Source organism: Lathyrus oleraceus, chromosome 5 (genome assembly GCF_024323335.1).
Source record: "Lathyrus oleraceus cultivar Zhongwan6 chromosome 5, CAAS_Psat_ZW6_1.0, whole genome shotgun sequence".
Lineage (NCBI taxonomy): Eukaryota > Viridiplantae > Streptophyta > Magnoliopsida > Fabales > Fabaceae > Lathyrus > Lathyrus oleraceus.
In genome coordinates this window covers 137,822,750-137,843,943 of record NC_066583.1, presented here as the reverse complement: position 1 = coordinate 137,843,943, position 21,194 = coordinate 137,822,750, and the positions used below count along the sequence as shown (strand labels likewise).

At 40.0% G+C, this 21,194-nt stretch overlaps 1 non-coding gene across 1 annotated transcript; it reads left to right on the top strand.

Moving 5' to 3' along the window:
- Positions 1–11,067: 11,067 nt before the first annotated feature.
- LOC127090219 (small nucleolar RNA R71) lies at positions 11,068–11,174 on the top strand. The gene has a single exon (XR_007791747.1). It is a non-coding gene; the product is annotated as a small nucleolar RNA R71 (small nucleolar RNA).
- Positions 11,175–21,194: the final 10,020 nt, after the last annotated feature.

Sequence of the window (21,194 nt, the reverse complement as noted above, 5' to 3'; positions counted from 1 at the left end):
AATTCACATAATCAATTAATAATCCAAGTACTTGCTAATAGAACTACTTATGGGTAGTGTTTCCTACTTTGAAAAGAACTAATTTAATAGGAACTGTCGCTTTCGCATATTCAGAACCGAGTTGTACTCCCTAATCAAACCCTCTTATTGTCACTTATAAAAAGGCGCGCATTACGTTAGAGTAATAAACCTATTTTTAAGAAATATAGTATCTTGACTAAGTTGAAAAGTATTTTAACCTGGATTTCTTAACCAAAAGAGGTTCTCACGAACCAGACTCTAAACTTATAAACGCGTCCGAAAAAAGTTTTAAAATCTCTTTTCTTCTTGAGTTAAAAACTCCTAATGAACTAAACAAAGCGCTTTCGCTGTTTTTGAAATAGTTAAAAACAATTAAGTTTAAAAGGACGTTGGACGACTTTCGATCTTACCCAACGGAAATTAAGTGCGGAAAACTTAAGTTGAAAGTTATAATAGCCCTTAAGTGTTTCTACGAACAATTGTACGGATTATCGGTTCAATTACGATCTTTACATTCTAACCTTATAGATTTAGTTAGACATGGTAAAGTAAAAGTGCATTAATTTAAATAAAAGTAGTGCGAGTGCGGAAAATAAATAAAAGTAGTGCGAGTGCGGAAAATAAATAAAGTAAAGCGAGTGCGGGAAATAAATAAAGTAAAGCGAGTGCGGGAAATAAATAAAGTAAAGCGAGTGCGGGAAATAAATAAAGTAAAGCGAGTGCAGGAAATAAATAAAGTAAAGCGAGTGCGAGAAATAAATGAAGTAAAGACAGTGCGGGAAATAAATAAAGTAAAGACAGTGCGGGAAAATAAATTAGATAAAGGTAAAGCAATAAAAACCTGCTCCAATCGGAGGGTTGAATAAAATACAAAGCGGAAATGAAAATGGCGGCAGGATTAACTTCCTTCCAAAGTGCTCCAAACTCGATTACAGACTCAATCACAAAACTCGATTACACAATTGTGGTAACACCCTAATGCGAAGCGATTACCACTTTAAAATACTGAATATATGCCTAAGTGAAATAAATTTTGCTCTGAGTTTGCCTCTGCTCTAAGTTTGGATGTCTAAACAAGTGAATTCGAGTTTCTATTTATAAGCAAGTAAAAAGATGGAAATGACAAGGATGCCTTTCAACTTGAAAATGGGACGGAAAACTTTTCCTCTTGTGGCACTCGCCACAAGGCCATGGCACCCGCCACAAGGCCAATCTGAGGCGCCTTAGTGGGAGTAGTGGGGAACATGGAAGTTGAGGGAAGTTGAGCTAGGACACGTCATGGCAGGGTCTATGGCGCTAGCCATAGTGGGAGCCACAAGTACAAAATGCTGAATTTTAGGGTTTTTAGCTCTTTTTCACTCCTTTTCTCGATCGGGGCTCCGATTAAAGTAAAAACCTGAAAACAAAGGGAAACATAGTAATAACACAACAAAATGACAGTAAAACTACTAAAATGCACGCGAAATCGGAGTCGAAAATACGGTGAATTTCAGTGTCATCAAACTCTCCCACACTTAAACCTTTGCTTTTCCTCAAGCAAAAAATTAAAAATCTCATAGAAGAAAAATTGGTGTAAATGAGTGCTTCAGGTTAAAAGATATCTAAGTTCAAGTCGGGATGCAATGATAGGTACTAACTGAGTGAACTAAGGGTATCGTGATGACACTTATCCGCGAATACGGACATAAACTTCATTCCTATATTAACCAACCCATATTATCCCACAACACCTAGGCCTGCCTCTTCATCTCTTTTTGTGTCCTTTTCATTCAGGCGCAATCACATTAAGCCCGTTATCCGTACATGCTTCGTAGTAGAGTGACCTGTTAGTGATTATGATCTAAACATGGGGTTTCTGGCACATAGATATGTGTAAACCCTTTTTTTTTGACCCAACTGCAGTTGTGGAGGGTCAGATCGTAATTCGCCCTACCGAGTTCAGCGCCAGATACCTCTGAACCAACTAACAGTGGGTGAGTTTTTCTTTTTCTTTTTCTTTTTGTAGCAAATTTTTACAATTCTTTGGTTTAAATGACTTTGTGAGGGTCACCTATACCTGAGTTTCCTTTTTGCTTTCTTTTATTTATTTTGCTGGATCATTCACTTATTTGCATCGGTCCCCTACGTAGAGGGTGCGTAGGCCGGAGCTGACTGCTGAGAAAAACTATTATGGACTTATACTGAAATGATGATTAAGGCCATGGTATATGGGGTTTCGGGAATGATTCCTATATTTACGAAGTCTATGGTGCTAAAATAATACTGATGTTTCAAAAAGTTCTCCCAAGTCACCGCATCCTTACTCAACCCCGTCTTTAAAACCCAAAAAACTTTCGGAATTACACTGTTTTCTTTTGCAAAAAAATTTCGGTGGGGCTAAAGGTATGGGGAGATTAGACTGTACTAAAGATACACTATATTTGGTGACTTGTCAGACTCATGCATTATCTAAGACACTTAAACTAAAAGCAAAATAAAATAAAGTAAACAAAAATCAATAAAGGTAAACAAACTATCTAAAAACAGCAAAGGAAATGAACAAACTAATTGAAAACAGCAAAGAAAAGCGATAAAGGCTCCTCCCACACTTAAATCGAACATTGTCCCAAATGTTTAGAAAATAAGATAAGGGAAGAGTTACCTGACAACCTACTGCTGACCACTGGTGCCTTCGCCATCCTGAGGTGGACGACGGGATCGGGTACGACGACGGTCTCGCTGAACCATCCTGACCTGTAAGGCATCCTGAGCGGTCCTCACCTCTCGAAGGTTACCCAAAATGGAACCTTGAGTGGCTTCGATGAGTGCCATATGTTGATGGTGGTATTCTTGCTGGCGGGCTTGCGTATTTGTGATCTTAAGCAGGGACTGTAAAACAGTGTCATAGGACCTGTCTGTCCTCCGCTGCGATTCTTGCATGAAGCTCATGTTATCTGCCAGTTGTTGTTGGATGGTAGAGAGTAGGTCATCACACCTTTGCTCTCTAGCCATGTGGTTAGGCCACATCTCTTCTGTAATATAAAAGCCAGGAGTGGTACATGTAGAAGAAAAAGATGATGCGGTGTATGGTGGTGAAGGATGACGGGGGGACACATCAGGTACGGGAGATCACTCTCTCCGATCATATTCTTCATCAGTGTCATGTCCCGCCTCATCAGGAACATTAGGAGGAAGAGGACCCAAAACAGGTGGGGCATCTAAAGCGTAGGTCCAATTCCTTTCATCTCGTACATCAGTACGTCTAGTGCATGGTAAAACACAGATGGGATAGCTACACCATGAACCATAAGCACATAACCTCCTTCTTTCCTCAAACACATAATTTCATGTCTCTCATAAATTTTAGGTTAATTGTGCGAGGAGGTAAGGGGTCTAGAGTAGCTATCTCATTGTTTAGGTTAAGCGCCCGTGCAATAGATGTGATCAATCCTCCGAAAGAAATCGGTCCGGCTTTATTTAAAGTTAAAGTCATATGAGCGAGCATAAACGGGACTAAATTAATTCTTCTATTTGTGAGGCTTTCTTGCAAAAATAGAAGCTCTCTAGCATTTACCTTATTTGGATTCTCCCGACCAAAAATAGTACATGCCAACAGATATCGAAAAACTCTGATGGCCGGGTTATGGATAGTCGAGGCGAGAATGCCTTCAAAAGAAATTATGGAAGTGTTTGACAATCTCCGCCAGAAGGAAAACACCTTGACTGACCAATCCGAATCCAAAGGGGCCTCACAAATAGCACCGTCCTCATGAGGGATTCCTAACAAGGCTGCTAGTTCGTCGGTACTGAATTCATATTCAACAGCAAACATTCTAAATCTGACAGTACCAACTGTGCTAGCAGTGTTAGGATTGACAATATAGATTAAAGAGCTTAAAAATTCGATTGTCAATCGCTCATAGGTAGGTTCTTTGTTTGAAAAGAAATTATGCAAACCTAAATTATCTAATAAATGAAATATGCTATGGTAGATACCTAAAGTATAGAGACAATTTTCATCAACATGCCTTGTCGGGAGGATCTTCCGATTTTATAACCGTTCGATAATCTTCCGTTGCCTATCTTCCGGTTTTCCTCCTCGAAGAATGAATCCATTAAACTCTATTGTGTAGCTCTTGTAATGAGATGAAGAAGATGAAGTGGGTTGTGAAAAGGTTGGATTTTTATGAAATCCGACGGATGAAAATGAAAATGGAAATCGGGGAAATGATTTGTACGGTGTGAGGGTGAGAAAGGTGTGAGATTTTTGTGGGTTCAAGGACGTTTTTTCAAGGTGGAAAAATGGGTTTTGAAGGTTGTAAGGTGTAAAAATGGTGAAGAAATGGAGTCTGCCCCGAGCTTATACAGACGTTGTGGCGGGCGCCACAGGGTCTATGGCGGGCGCCACAAGGCAAAATCTGGCTGGGCCGGATTTTGGTCCATTGGCTTGGGCTTCTCGTTTGTCTTTTGGCTTTGGGGGTCCGGATAGCGTTTGTCTTATGATTTCCTAGTATCATTGGCTTGCATAATTTTATAAAAGTAAAAATAAAAATAAAATAAAATAAAATTTAAACATTAGATTAATAAATAAATAAACAAAGAAAAATGTCAATAAAATAAACAAACAGAAGGCATATATATATATATATATATATATATATATATATATATAAAATATATATATATATATATATATATATATATATATATATATATATATATATATATATATATATATATATATATATATATATATATATATATAAAAGTAGAAATATCAATGCGTAGACATAGTTGATAAAATATCCAAATGCGATGATATAAAATGAGTTATGTAAATGCGAGAAATATAAGCATAAAAAGAGATAAAATAAGATGAAATGGTGAGATCATGTAGTAGGGATGTCGTCTTCCTGAGTAGATCCACGGAGCATGGCTACCTCCTGCCTGAGCTCTGCGATCTCCTGGTATAAACAGTCGGCCTCGGTAGCGTGGGTGAGATTATATGTGAGGTCAGCCACCTCCTGTCTAAGTTCTGCAATATCTCTACGACACTCTGCAATCTGGGTGCGGATGTCTAGGGTCTGCAATGATAGATTGTTAGAGAATACAATGATCATGGGAGAAGGTGGTGTGGGCGTGTACTCAGCGATGGGTGGTGATCTCGGCTACTCGATGGTCTCTCCCTGGCCTTTCAGAGCATAACTCCAATTCGCTGGGTCATGCACACTGGTCATCATAAAGATCTGGTAGTGTGAAATAATGAATAGCCTCGCTGTCGACTAGCAATCGGAACTGACATGGGTGGAAAGAGGCTCTCCTTATCAACCCTCTGATCAAACACAAGTCGATGTCCATAGTAGTGTACCCATAGTAGGTCCGGAGATGTAACAGCTTGCGAGATAGACCTAAAGCGGTAGCAATCTGTGTAACGATCCCTCCCACATGGATGACTCCTTCGGTCGATCTGGAAACACCGCTCAGGCCACATAACAGAAAGTTCCCACATGCTATTGGTCGAGACTAGGATGCACAAAATAGTAGGAAGTTATCCTCTTCACTCAGTAATGTCTCAGCATCCGTCTTTCCTAGGAAGGAATGTGCCAATATCATCTGGAAGTATCTAAAAGCAGGGTTATGTATAACCTGAGACAGCTGCGTAGATGGATCCTGGCTTCCACCACCTGATATATCACTCCAAAACTTTTCCACTTCCTTACCCAGAAAATATCCCATATGTGTCTCCGGGATAGCATCAGGAGTGGTCTGGAAACCCAATAGGTCACCGAACTCTTTCTGACTGAAAGAGTACTCAACTCCAAAGAGCCTGAAAGCAGCATACCCATCTGGTCCAGAGTATGGGTCATAATCGAATGAACTGAGGAACTCCAATGTCAAGTTCTTGTAGGTGTTGCTTAGATCGTCAGCGAACTCGTCTCAGTGGAGCTGGTGGCTCAGAAATAGGATACTTGGTTCAATGCCCAGTGCTTCCATGCAGTGCTGATCTGGATAACGTGTGGGCGCTGCGCTGATAAAGAGCAATGTAACGCTCTCTCTGAGCGTCATCTCTATTGGCCACGTGCATATCGTCGAAGTCCTGCATCCTGTAAAAGTTAGAAAGGGATCCTGAAAATACAAACCATTCAAATATTTAGTCTCGGTGAAAATAAAATTAAATAAAATTAAATAAATGCGAAAAAGTAAAATGAAAAACCATGGGTTGCCTCCCACGCAACGCTTGTTTAACGTCATTAGCTTGACGATTAGAATTTATACACCTGTAGTAGTAGGAATCAGTGGATCAATCAGGGTGTGGCTTGAGTAGTATGTTGGAATGTCTCCTCCTTCATAGAGCTTCAGTCTTTGTCCATTTACAATGAATGGGCTACAGGTTTCGTTCTTGATCTCTACGGCTCCGGATCTCAGAATCTTGGATACTTCGAAAGGGCCCGTCCATCTTGAGCGCAGCTTCCCAGGGAAGAGTCGTAACCTAGAGTTAAAAAGGAGAACATCGTCGCCTATATTGAAGTTTTTCTTTACTATTCTTTTGTCGTGCCAGACTTTTGTTCTCTCTTTGTATATTTTTGCATTCTCGTAGGCAGATTGCCTAAGTTCTTCTAGTTTATGAATGTCAAGGGTACGCCTCTCTCCAGCGGTCAGGTAGTCTAAATTCAAAGTTTTAATGGCCCAATAGGCCTTATGCTCTAACTCGAAAGGTAAGTGATAGGATTTTCCATAAACTAGTTGGTAATGGGTTGTTCCTATAGGGGTTTTGAAAGCGGTTCTATAGGCCCATAATGCTTCTTGAAGCTTCTGAGACCAGTCTCTCCTAAAAATAGAAACAGTTTTCTCTAGGATTTGTTTTATCTCCCTATTAGATACTTCTACTTGGCACTAGTCTGTGGGTGGTATGGTGTTGTTACTCTATGCCTAACTCCATATTTTCTTAAAAGTTTATCAAATATCCTCGATATGAAGTGTGATCCTCCATCGCTTATGACTAAACGTGGTGTTCCAAATCTAGGGAATATATAGTTTTTGAATAGTTTGATCACTACCCTAGTGTCGTTTGTGGGTGCAACTATAACTTCAATCCACTTAGACACATAGTCTACAGCTACTAAGATATACCTGTTTCCTAAGGATGGTGGGAAAGGTCCCATGAAATATATACCCCATACGTCAAAGAGTTTTACTTCCTGAATGTTTCTTAGAGGCATTTCTTCACACCTTGAAATGTTTCCAGTGCGTTGGCATCTGTCACATTTGACAATGTAAGCATAGACATCACGCCATATGGTAGGCCAGAATAGGCCAACTTGAAGAATCTTGGCGTATGTTTTAGAGGTGCTCGCATGTCCACCATAAGGTGCAGAATGACAATGCTTGATTATACTGTTTACCTCTTCTTCTGGAACGCAACGGCGAAAAATGCCATCTTTACCCCTTTTGAAAAGGAGTGGTTCGTCCCAATAGAAGTTTCTCACATCATGGAAGAATTTCTTCTTGCGGTGGTAGTCAAGATCAGGGGGTACGATATCAGCAGCTAAGTAATTAACAAAGTCTGCATACCATGGTACATTACTTACTGCTAAGGACTATTGGAAGTGCTCATGAATGCCTAGGTTATCATCTTCAATGGTTTCTAGTCTAGCTATCAGTCTATCATAGGCGAAGTCATCATTTATAGGTACTGAGTCTGGTTTTAGATGTTCTAGCCTAGAAAGGTGATCGGCTACTACATTTTCAGTGCCTTTTTTATCTCTTATATCTAAATCAAACTCTTGTAGTAACAGAATCCATCGGAGTAACCTGGGCTTGGCATCTTTTTTACTTAATAGGTAACGAATGGCAGCATGATCAGTGTAAACTATAATTTTTGCTCCTACTAGATAAGATCTAAATTTGTCTATAGCGAAAACTACAACGAGTAATTCTTTTTCAGTTGTTGCGTAGTTAAGTTGGGCAGCATCTAGGGTTCTACTGACATAATAAATGGCATGTACTTTTTTATCTTTCCTTTGTCCTAGAACTGCTCCAACCACATAATCACTAGCATCGCACATTATGTCAAAAGGTTCTGACCAGTCAGGTGGTTTCATAATAGGTGCAGAGATTAATGCTTGCTTTAAAAGATTAAATGCGTCATTACATTTTTCATTGAAAATGAATTCAGCATCTTTCATTAAAAGTCCAGTTAAAGGCTTAGTGATTTTGGAGAAGTCCTTAATAAAACGCCGGTAGAATCCAGCATGTCCAAGAAAGCTTCGGACTTCTTTGATAGTTTTGGGTGGTTTTAGGTTTTCTATAACTTCTATTTTAGCTCTATCTACCTCTATACCTTTTTTGGAAACTATATGTCCTAAAACAATTCCTTCGGTCACCATGAAATGACATTTTTCCCAATTTAGCACGAGGTTCACCTCCACGCATCTCTCCAGGATTTTCTCAAGGTTAGCGAGACAATTTTGGAAATCGAATCCGTAAACCGTGAAATCATCCATAAACACTTCCATGATACCATCTAGGTGGTCTGCAAAGATTGACATCATGCAGCGTTGGAAAGTAGCTAGGATGTTACAGAGGCCGAATGACATTCGTCTATAGGCAAAAGTTCCATAGGGGCATGTAAAGGTAGTTTTTTCTTGATCTTCGGGGTGGATAGGTATTTGGAAGAATCCAGAGTATCCATCTAGATAGCAGAAATAAGAGTGTCTGGCTAGATGCTCCAACATCTGGTCTATGAATGGTAAAGGGAAATGGTCCTTCCGAGTTGCTTTATTTAATTTTCTATAATCTATACACATCCGCCATCCTCCTTCTAACCGCTTTGCTACATGTTCGCCTTTATCATTCTGCATGACTGTGATGCCTCCCTTTTTGGGTACTACATACACATGGCTCACCCACTTACTATCCGAGATCTGATATATTATACCTGTCTCAAGCAACTTAAGAACTTCCTTTTTAACTACATCACTCATTATAGGGTTTATTCTTCTCTGATGTTCTCTGGAGGGTTTTGAATCTTCTTCGAGCGAAATCCGATGCATGCATACGGATGGGCTTATACCTTTCAGGTCAGAGATATTATATCCTAAGGCTGAGGGATATCTTCGTAAGACGTCTAAAAGTTGGTTCGTTTCCTCTTGGCTCAAGGTAGCACTGACTATAACTGGACGGTTCATCTCTTCATCGAGGAACTCATATCTCAGGTTCTTAGGCAGTTCTTTAAGTTCTAAGGTTGGTTTCTTAGGGCATGGCATAGGATCTGGGGTAAGGGATAAACATTCGTAAAGGTTATCATCGATGTAGGGTTTTCTAAAGTCATCATCTTCCATTATGGGGGTTGATGGTAACTTAATGATTTCTTCTTGTTCTAATTCCCTAACACATTCATCAATGATATCTAAGCATAACATGCATCTCCCATCACAGGTGCCATAAGAAATTTCGAAAGTATAAATTCTATTTTCTCGTCCCCTACCTCAAAGGTCAACTTTCCTCTCTTGACATCTATTATGGCTCCTACAGTCGATAAGAAGGGCCTACCTAGAAGGATTGGTATATCATTGTCCTCTTTGATGTCCATGACAACAAAATCAGTAGGGATAAATAACTGAGCTATCCTAACAGGGACATCTTCTAAAATGCCTATCGGATACTTAACAGATCTATCGGCTAACTGAAGTGACATCTTAGTGGGTTGTAATTCTCCTAAGTTTAACCTCTCACAAAACGCTAAAGGCATTAAGCTCACACTAGCTCCTAAGTCTAGAAAAGCTTTTTCAATGACATGACTACCCAAAAGATAAGGAATGGAGAAATTTCCAGGATCTTTATCTTTCTTTGCTAATTTATTCTCGGAAATAGAATTGCATTCCAAGGGCTTCAGATCGTCTAGTCTACGTTTGTTGGTAAGGATGTCTTTGAGAAACTTTGCATAAGAAGGTATTTGGGTGATGGCTTCTGTGAAAGGGATTTCTACGTGAAATTTTTCTATGACTTTAATAAATTTCTGATACTGGTTATTGATCTGGGTTTGTTTGAGTCTTTGCAGACATGGTATAGGTGGTTTATATGGCGGGGGTGGTATATAAGTTTTATCTTTAGGTTTTTCTCCTTTTTCTTGACCTTCCTGGTTTTTCAGATTCCTCTGGTTCCTTTACTTTGACCGGGGGTTTGGTATATTCCTCAGAAGTGTTGGGTTCACTCAATCTTGGGTTTGGTGGCTCATCATAAGCGTTCCCACTTTGCAGGGTAATAGCATTGGCTTGTCCTCTCGGATTCTGTTGAGGTTGTCCAGGGAACTGTCCTCCAGGTGTAGTGTAAGGGGCTTGGTTTAAAGCTACCTGAGAGATCTGGGTTTCAAGCATCTTAGTATGAGTAACTATTTGGTCAATCTTGGTTCCTAACTGGGTAATCAATTCGTTAACATGAATGTTTTGGTTCATGAACTCCTTGTTTTGTTGGGTTTGAGCAGTGATAAAATTTTCCATAATTTTCTCAAGGCTCGGCTTTGGTAGCACAGGTTGCATAGGTTGATTTGATCTTGGGGCTTGGTAACTAGGTCTCGGAGGTGCATTATTTTGGATAGGGTTATTGTTCTTATAGGAGAAGTTTGGATGATTCCTCCATCCAGGGTTATAGGTATTCGAGTATGGGTTTCCTTGGGTGTAGTTCACTTGCTCGGAGTGGGTTTCGTTTAATAGACTGCATTCTTCAGATTGGTGTCCTTTGGTTCCACATATCTCACAATCCGACGAAACTGCGGCTGCAGTATTCGGGTTTATGCACATATGCTCGACATTGAGGGCTAATGCGTCCATTTTAGCTTGCATCATGTCTATAGAGCTTAGTTCATGCACTCCTCCTTGAGCTTCTTTCTTCTCAACTGTCGCTCGTTCGACTCCCCATGATTGATGGTTTCGAGCCATATCTTCGATGAGGGCACTAGCTTCAGGGTAAGGTTTGTTCATCAGAGCATCGCCTGCGGCAGCGTCGATGGTCATCTTAGTGTTATAGTGAAGTCCATTATAGAAGGTTTGAATGATTAACCAATTTTCTAAGCCATGATGTGGGCATGCTCTTAACAACTCTTTATATCTCTCCCAAGCTTCGAACAACGATTCTCCTTGGTTTTGGATAAATCTAGTTATATGGTTTCGAAGAACGACGGTCTTACTCGGGGGAAAGTATCTAACAAGGAATACTCTTCTAAGGTTATCCCAAGTCGTAATGGAATTGGGTGGAAGGGAATCTAACCATGATAGGGCTTTATCCCTAAGGGAAAAGGGGAATAATCTTAAACGTATTGCCTCAGGAGAAGCTCCATTGGTTTTAAAAGTGTCTGCTAATTGAAGAAATATTTTAAATGTTGGTTTGGGTTCTCAGTAGCGAGACCTGCGAATTGTCTTTGTTGCACTAGTTGCAACAGGGATGGTTTGAGTTCGAAATTATTGGCTGGGATGGTTGGGTTTACTATACTAGAACTAGGTTCTTGGTTGGATGGTTGGGCGAAGTCCTTAAGAGGTCTTTGGTTTTGATCTTCGGCCATAGCTCTCCTAATTCTATGAAAGAATAAACGTGCGCGAGCGTAACGTTCAGGTTCTACCAGAGGGTATACTAAACTTAAATATCCGGTGCTGCGAGTTCTTCGTATTGACCGACGAGAAATAACCTAAGTCTAAACGATATAACAACAGGGTAATGAAATTTGACGAAATTGGTCCCCGACAACGGCGCCAAAAACTTGATTCGTGCTTTTCGCAAGTATACGAACGCGTCACAGTAATATAAAAGATTGTCGAATCCACAGAGACCAAGTGTCAATCTATCGTTATCTATTGTTATGGTGTTTATCTTAGGCAATCAAAATAGGGGTTTTTAGAGTGTGCAATGAAAAGTAAAGTGTTGAATAAATTTTAATTTATAAAGACAAGCTCGAATGTAATTCACATAATCAATTAATAATCCAAGTACTTGCTAATAGAACTACTTATGGGTAGTATTTCCTACTTCGAAAAGAATTAATTTAACAGGAACTGTCGCTTTCGCGTATTCAGAACCGAGTTGTATTCCCTAATCAAACCCTCTTATTGTCACTTATAAAAAGGCGCGCATTGCGTTAGAGTACTAAACCTATTTTTAAGAAATATAGTATCTTGACTAAGTTGAAAAGTATTTTAACCTGGATTTCTTAACCAAAAGAGGTTCTCACAAACCAGACTCTAAACTTATAAACACGTCCGAAAATAGTTTTAAAATCTCTTTTCTTCTTGAGTTAAAAACTCCTAATGAACTAAATAAAGCGCTTTCGCTGTTTTTGAAATAGTTAAAAACAATTAAGTTTAAAAGGACGTTGGACGGCTTTCGATCTTACCCAACGGAAATTAAGTACGGAAAACTTAAGTTGAAAGTTATAATAGCCCTTAAGTGTTTCTACGAACAATTGTACGGATTATCGGTTAAATTACGATCCTTACATTCTAACCTTATAGATTTTGTTAGACATGGTAAAGTAAAAGTGCATTAATTTAAATAAAAGTAGTGCGAGTGCGGAAAATAAATAAAAGTAGTGCGAGTGCGGAAAATAAATAAAGTAAAGCGAGTGCGGGAAATAAATAAAGTAAAGAGAGTGCGGGAAATAAATAAAGTAAAGTGAGTGCGGGAAATAAATAAAGTAAAGCGAGTGCGGGAAATAAATAAAGTAAAGCGAGTGCGGGAAATAAATAAAGTAAAGCGAGTGTGAGAAATAAATAAAGTAAAGCGAGTGCGAGAAATAAATGAAGTAAAGACAGTGCGGGAAATAAATAAAGTAAAGACAGTGCGGGAAAATAATTTAGATAAAGGTAAAGCAATAAAAACCTGCTCCAATTGGAGGGTTGAATAAAATGCAAAGCGGAAATGAAAATGGCGGCAGGATTAACTTCCTTCCAAAGTGATCCAAACTCGATTACAGACTCAATCACAAAACTCGATTACACAATTGTGGTAACACCCTAATGCGAAGCGATTACCACTTTAAAATACTGAATATATGTGTCGCATCCTGCGAAAAATCAACCGGCGAGACTCAAATAAAAACACAACACAGAGCCGCCACTGCGCGTTATTTATCCCAAGATAGGGAAAGGAAACGCTCAGAGAAACCTGGAAAGGAAATGGTCCTGCGACCAAAGAGAAAGGGTAAGGGAGTCGGTTACGCAAGGGGAAGGTATTAGCACCCCTCACGTCCGTCGTACTCGACGGGATCCACGTCCTAGAATAAAGAATTTGTTGCTAAACATCACACACACACAAGGGAACGCAGGTGGGGTTAAGAGAAACGGGCTCGATAAGATATCGCACCTTATGCCTACATATCTTGTCTGGAACAAGAATCAGAGCCACTGTAGTTCGGCTTACGCACGCCAAACAACACAAAACAACACAAACAAACAAGAGTGGCAAACATGGAGCCCGACAACCACTGGATGGAATTACGTCAGCATCCGAACCAAAACACACAATCAACACGGCAAACGTGGAGCCCGACAGCCACTTACTGGACTTGCGTCGGCATCCGAACCGAAACACACAGTCAGATAACAAGTAAACACACACAAAAAAGAAAAAGGTTGCCCGGAGTGGTCTCGCACGACCACCTGCCTACATACCTCGTCTGGAACGAGGATCAGGGCGATGTAGTTCCCCTGAAAGGGACTGAATTGCTAACCAGAAACCAGGGGAAGACACGACACTAGGGAGACTACGACTCGAGCCTAGCGTTGTCATGCATCGTTTACCCTAAGTTCGGTTTTCTATCTTACTTGCATAAGCAAGCCTATCCTAACCAGGAAAGAAGCAAGCACACAAGCATACAGAATATAAGCATACATCAAATGAGAACAAGCATCTCAAACAGATATCCACACAGCACGCACTATAACCGAACAAGTGGCTCACACAATAGGTTTGACTGCCGAAGCGAGTCGTCTGTACGGGCTGGGTTTGCTCTTAACCTTGCCATTACGAGGCTAAGGTGAAGCAGATGAGAGGTGAAGTGAGGATCAGACCTCACAACTCTTATCCCTAACCAGGGAGAGCTTCTGACAAATGAGCATGGGTCCAGAATGGGGGAACCCTTCTATACTCAGAGACTCTGACACAATGTGCACTGCACAAGATCTTGGGCTTTTGATCTCAATGCTACAACCATGTAATGGGAGCAAGGAGAAGACTCAACTGAATAGTGGGGGATAGATTGCTTATCCCTACCTTCCACCAATTGCCTTGATTAAGGACTTTACCTGCTTAGGCACAAAATTAAACAATCACAATCATTGCCTCTTAAGGAAGACTTCAGACATTTATTTGCCCGGCCCGGTAACAGCCGGGTCTCCAGACTACATGAAGTCAAGAGGACCTACCTCAAGGCAAGTTGCTTAAGCAAAGCAAAGCAAAAGTTCACAAGGAACTGAGCAACTAAAAGTACCTGGAAACAGTCAAACACAGTTAGTATTCAGACAGACAAAACTAAACAGCAAAAGTTTAATCAGTTAATCTATACAGATCAATGCACAACAAAGCAAGTTCAAAGCTCAATCCCACACTTCACAACCTACAAAACAATGTTATGTTAGTGTACAAACATCAAACAACATCAATTACATTTAACTTGATTCATTCTCCATGTGCATTATGCTTTTGATCCTGAAAAATCAAGCAAATATTAGCAACAAGACCACTAGGCTAAGCCTAGGGTCCAAAGGCAAGAAAAATTCCTAAACAGCAAGGTATCTCTAACCAAACTCAAATTAATGTCAAACAAGAGCAAACACCATTAGTCTCATGTTTATATCATTCATCATGTTCATTTTATGCACAAAACAAGGCAAATTAGTTCAAATGAAGCATCAAACATGTAAACAGAACTATTGCATTCAAATCCACATCAAAACAATTCCAAAAATTCTCAAATAATTTACACCTAAACAGGGGATATTCAAGGTCTACCATGTCAAATTTGAGCTCAATTGGGCAAATAGAACCATGTCAATGAAAATCAACAAAAACAGACACAATTATAGGCTCCAAATCACAACATCAATACATGCTTCCACTTCCAAAATTCATAACTCAATGAAAACAAAAAATAAATGGATGAGACCAAAACAGGGATGTCACATTATGTGTCTATTACAAGCATATCAAATTTCATGATTATCCAATACCATATGAGCATTTCCCAATCAATCTACCAACCTATGCCACACAAGCTTGCACAATTGGTCAACAGAAATGAAAAATCACAATCAATTTGAAAATGCAATGTAAAATTCCACAAAAATTCATACAACATCTCAACATGCCAACCAATTATCATGCAAAATTTCATGTCATTCCAACAAGTATAGGCCACCCAAAAAAATCCAGCAAATTGACATAATGAGGTGTGACACAAATTGTCACACCTAAGTTCCAAAATTTGCTGCTCAATGACCAGGTATCAAAAACTCATGAAATTTATATGGAAATGAGCATCAATGAGTCAACAATCATCACAAAAATTTTCAAGAATTTATTTTACATTATGTGCATTTCATGAATCAAATGGTGCAAGGTATCAAAAATGAGTACATGTGAAAGAACCCTAGGTCAAACATTATTTTTACCATGCACAACTTTGACCAATAGGTCAAAAAAATTCTACAGTCAACAAGGAAGTCAACACAACAATTTCCATATTTTTCTGATTTTTCTACAATTTTTTGTGAATTAAAGGTGTTTATAATTTTTTAACAATTTTTGAGAATTAAATTAATTAATTAAATTAACCAATGGCAGTTTTGTAATTAAATTAGGCGGGAGCGGGAAACGTGTTATTTGAATTTTCAAATGGAAAACTGGATCTAACACCTAAAATTTCCAGAATTCGTTCTCTTCTTCCTCAGTATTGCTCAAGAACACGCGATTTCAAACCATCACCAAAACTAGCAAATAGATAGCCGTTAGAACCGTATGAACCTGTAGATCACGAATATGAACTCGATTTATCCTAACAGTCGCTATTTCGTGCGAATCGATCATGTTAGGGTTTGGACACGAAACTTAAATTCACGATTGCGCAGCCTACGATTCATCATTCTCAAAACTAAACACATCACTGAATTCTACATAGCATGACCTTTCAAACGCATATAACCATCAAGCATTTGGTGAAAGTCGAAATTCACTCACCTGGAAGTTGCAGCGCGGGAATTGGATGAATCCACATGTTTTGGCTTCAAATAGATATAGCATAATCCTCAGGAAGGTGAATGATGCTTCCAGTTTCGATTGTAGTGGTCTCTAGAGCATGAAATTCGAATTTACCATGGATGATGCTTCTTGGAACAGTCGAGAATCCAAGCCTTTTCCACTCCAAATTCCGCAAACAGATTGAGATGATGATGAGAGGAGTTGAATGCAAAAAGAAATTCGAGAATTGGTTGAGATTTGATGAAGTTTGATGAAGTTTTGAGTTTATGGTGTTCTTGAAGAATTGAGAGAATGAAGAGTTTTTGAGATCCAATCTTGGTAAAATGTGAAATTCTGTTATGATTAGAATGTGTTTGGGTTTATATATGAATGCTTAATCACCAATTAATCATGTAATTAGCCAAGTTGGAATTGTTAGTTAAAATGTGAAATTTCAAGTGAGGGCAAAAATGGAATTTCCATAGGACAGCTCATGCCACCTCAATGACAGCTCACACACTCTCTAAATGACATGTGTGAGCTGTTGCAACTTGTCCCACCCTCATTGGATGTGTAATTTGCAAAATCACCATGTGGATGGTTTATGTCCAATTTTGCACTTTCATTTTTCAAGCCAAATTCCAAACCACAAGGCCTAGGCATGAAATGATGATTCCAACAAATTTCAAATACCATTTGTGAGGTGTTGCAAAAATCCCCACTCAAAAATTCCAATTATTTTGAAAGTTGGACAATTTTGCCCTTGGTCCAATTTAACTGTCCAGTTGAAAAGTGACTTTTTGCCTTGACCACTTTTGGGAAAATCCAATTATGCACCATTAAAGTACATGTCAAATGGAGTTTGTGCATATAAAGAACTTGCAATTTGGACAAACCATGTGGAAATTATGGCCTCCTGATTATGGGTCATTTTTGAAATTCACTGAGCCATAATTTCCCAACCATACATGGGATTTTCAAGTTCTTGGACTTTTTGGAAAGGTAAGAACAAGATCTACAACTTTCATGTTGAACAAATTTTCATTTGAAGCTTCCTTGGACACGTGGCTTTGAGGTCAAAAACTTTCCATTTTTGGAAACTTCAGTTACAAGTCACTTTCTATTTTTGGCAGTTTTTGTCCTGACTTGATTTTCTTCATTTTTAAGCTTTGAGATGTCAAATAACACTTGTTCCAACATGAATGAAGTGTATCCAACTCGTTTCCACCTCCAAATCCATCAGATCATGTACAGTTGACCACAGTTGACTTTTCATCTGATAGATGAATTTGGCAATGCATAGATCAAATCTGAGCCCCAATCTTCTACTGAAATGGCTCAAGGGTGAAACCCTAGCCTCAATAATCACAATATAATCATATAATGAACCCCACATCCATCATAGACCCCATCTCCTGATTAAGCCCTAATTTACCCAATGCAACTGATTAGGGTTGACCAGTGGTCAAAACCCTAATCTCAAGGAATCTTCCTCAATCTTTTGATGACATCCAATCATGATGATGATGATGTATCATTGCAATCAAGATGAAGATCAATATCCATTGAGAATCACAAAACCCTAATTTACAGCCCAATCCTCAGATGGCCATGGTCAATCAATAAACCCTAGGCTTGCACTTTTGTCTTCCTCATCTTCTGATCAAGACTTGGGAGGATGGCTTGCACAATGTAACCACATGATATGCAATATGCAATGCCTAATGACCTAAAATGATATGCAATATGTTAATGCTAGTCCCAAGAGAGGAGGGCAAATTTTGAGGTGTTACAGCTGCCCCTATTCAATCCACTGTGAACCTGTTGATATGAACAGCCTCGGCTTTCAGATGATCAGGATGAAGAGTGATTGAATACCAAGAACAGACGAACAATTTGCACTCCGATGGGATATAATCAGCAACGCCTGTCAGAATCGGCGAAGAAACAAACTCAAAAACATCGACCCGGACACCAAAATAAATGGTAACACAGGGATAACTATGGCCTGAACACCACACATCCACTGGGGATTATTATATCTCTTCTTTTTATGCTTTTCTTGAACCCCGAATTTTTTCTTTCGCGCAACTGATCCCAGATCACTGCATTTGAACCCCGAAAATTTCTTTCCTTGTGATAACTCCGCTGGCAATCGTCGGAAATAACACCAATCACCACTCTGATGGCGACATATCAGAGGGTACACCTTCAACCAGACACTGACTGATGACCGGGAAGAAACTCGATGTTTACTGGACATCGAACGATGATGTTTTACAGGACACCAAAGAAAACTCGACCAAACATTAAACAATGACTGGGAGAAAACTCGATGTTTACAGGCATCGGACAATGATGTTTACAGGCATCAAAGAAAACTCGACCAAACATTAAACAATGACTGGGAGACAACTCGATGTTTACAGGCATCGGACAATGATGTTTACAGGCATCAAAGAAAACTCGACCAAACATTAAACAATGACTGGGAGACAACTCGATGTTTACAGGCATCGGACAATGATGTTTATAGGCATCAAAGAAAACTCGACCAAACATTAAACAATGACTGGGAGACAACTCGATGTTTACAGGCATCGGACAATGATGTTTACAGGCATCAAAGAAAACTCGACCAAACATTAAACAATGACTGGGAGACAACTCGATGTTTACAGGCATCGGACAATGATGTTTATAGGCATCAAAGAATGATGTGGACAGGCATCAAATAAGGATGTTTACAGGCATCAAACAATGATGTTGACAGGACATCAAACAAGGATGTTGACAGGACATCAAACAATGATGTTGACAGGACATCAAACAATGATGTTGACAGGACATCAAACAAGGATGTTGACAGGACATCAAACAATGACCGACCAGACATTAAACAATGACTGGGAAATAACTCGACGTTTACTGGACATCGAATGATGATGTTTACTGACACCAAAGAAAGCTCGACAAGACACTTACTGATGACTGGGAAATACTGTTGCTCCAAAATCCCGCTGCTGAACTCCTCAGAGAAACATCTTCACTGTCCGGCAAAACCAAATCCCAAGCGGTAACCACGGCTTGAATCGCGCTGATCGCGTAACCTTTCCATCTCTGCCCGACGGAAAAGCTTCCTCCAGTATCGCACTACTGGGGTACATCTCTAATCCAATCATGAGGCTAAACTCTTCGGAGTAACACCTTCACTGTCTGACACAACCACTTCTCAAACGGTAACCACGGCTTGAGACTAGCTCTATGCTTGCAACAATGATGCATGATCTTTTTCTGCGTAATGCTCCATAACTATGGAAATGCTACGCGATTTATTATTTTTTCCTATGCAATATGCTATGCTTACTCTACATGATGAATGCATAAAAAATATCCCCCTCAAGGGACTCTTCTGAGGAGCACGAGACACTCTGCTGAGGAACTCGTCGATACTCCGACTCCACCCTGCTGGGGAATACCACTGCTGCTGGAAAAAGGTAACCCTTACTGGGGAAGAACCTCCTTTGCACCCAATCCGCTCGAGAAACTGCTGGGGATAAGAACCACCAACACTCTGTGGGGATACATCGGTCTTTGACTTACTGGGGATATCAATCCCGACTCTGCTTCGGAAAACCCTCACAGATACCTGTTGACTTCACTGGGGAAATGCTCACAAACACTCCGCTGGGGAAATAGCAATCTCCAGGCTCAACTGGGGAAACATCAATCTATCACCCGCTGGGGATAACCATCCTGACCCGGCTAGGGAAACGCATACTACTCCGCTGGGGATACCCATGCAATCCATAGGTAGAATCCGCTCAGCTGGAGATGCAAAAATCCATCCGTCCGCTACGGAAACTTGTCCGATCCACAGGTAGGATGAACACTGCTGGAGATATATTTCATTGAAACCCGCTCCACTCGGGGAACTGCTGGAGATATATTTCTTTGAACCCGCTCCACTCGGGGAACTGCTGGAGATATATTTCTTTGAAAAAGACCCGCTCCACTCGGGGAACTGCTGGAGATATATTTCTTTGAACCCGCTCCACTCGGGGAACTGCTGGAGATATATTTCTTTGAAAAAGACCTGCTCCACTCGGGGATAGCAACCTTCTGGCCTGGCTGCTGAGGAAACACCAATATAAACCTGCCGGGGATAACCATCCTGACTCGGCTGGAGAAGTCACAGATCTGGAATCTGCTGGGGAGCTAGTCCTACGATTCTGCTTGGGGAACCTAGCCGGGAAATGAGAAAAGTTGGTACAGAACACCCGTCGACTCGTCGAACCATGGTATCCACCTCCCAATCTCGTATCAGCTTTCCACTTTTGGGGAATTTCCAGACTCGTCTGGACCTTTTCTGCTCCATCATCTTGTATTCCGAATCGCTCCGCGCTCGACGAGAACGTACTCCTGGAATTATACAGAAATTCGATTTTCCGACTTTGAAGAGTCTTCTTGGTTAATTTCAAAGGTCGTCGGACGTCTCTCGTCGTCTCTTCGTCACCCTTCTTCGTGCACTCGTCCCTGATCGAACTCTGCGGGGAATTACAAACTTTCAAGTCTCTTGACTTTGAAGAGTCTTCTTGATTATCATCAAGGATCGTCGTACGTCTCAACGTTTTCGCCATTTTCGTTCCTGAGCGAACTCTCTGGGGATCTATTACAAAGCTTCCGCATCACAACCTGCAAGTGAGTGAAAATATCTAACAGTTCCTGCAAAACAGATCGTTAGATAAAACCGTGCCCCAGGCGTGTCAAGATCTCAACACTTGGGTCACTCAACCTTCCCAATAAGATTTCAAGCTTTCCATCTTATAAACATGCATTGGAAGGAAACCTGTATGTTTTAAAAATGCAAAATTCTTTATCAAAAAAATATCTGGATGTTTTTGCAATCAAAGCGGTAATGAAAACAAAAACAAAATTATTTGACTGAATATGCATTTTATTGATTGGAAAAG